This window comes from Myotis lucifugus, unplaced genomic scaffold (genome assembly GCF_000147115.1).
Source record: "Myotis lucifugus unplaced genomic scaffold, Myoluc2.0 scaffold_73, whole genome shotgun sequence".
Taxonomy (NCBI): Eukaryota; Metazoa; Chordata; class Mammalia; order Chiroptera; family Vespertilionidae; genus Myotis; species Myotis lucifugus.
The window spans coordinates 3,963,966-3,964,375 of NW_005871121.1; positions in this window are offsets into that span (position 1 = coordinate 3,963,966).

Here is a 410-nt window from a genome sequence, read left to right on the forward strand (position 1 = left end):
GGTGAGATTGAATTAGATCCGGTGAGGTTGAGACGGCCCTGGCGAGCTTGCAACGGCCCCGGTGAGCTTGCAACGGCCCTGGTGAGGTCAAGACGGCCCTGGTGAGGTCGAGACGGCCCCAGTGAGGTTGAATCGGCCCCGGTGAGGTTGAGACGGCCTGGTGAGGCTGAGACGGCCCTGGTGAGGTTAAAATGGCCCTGGTGAGGTTGAAACACCCCAGTGAGGTTGAATCAGACCCGGTCAGGCTGAAACGGCCCTGGTGAGGCTGAAACGGCCCCGGGGAGGTTGAATCAGCCCCGGTGAGGTTGAATGGCCCCAGTGAGGTTGAAACGGCTCCGGTGAGGCTGAGACAGCCCTGGTGAGGTTTAAACGGCCCCAGTGAGGTTCAAACAGCCCCGGTGATGTTGAAT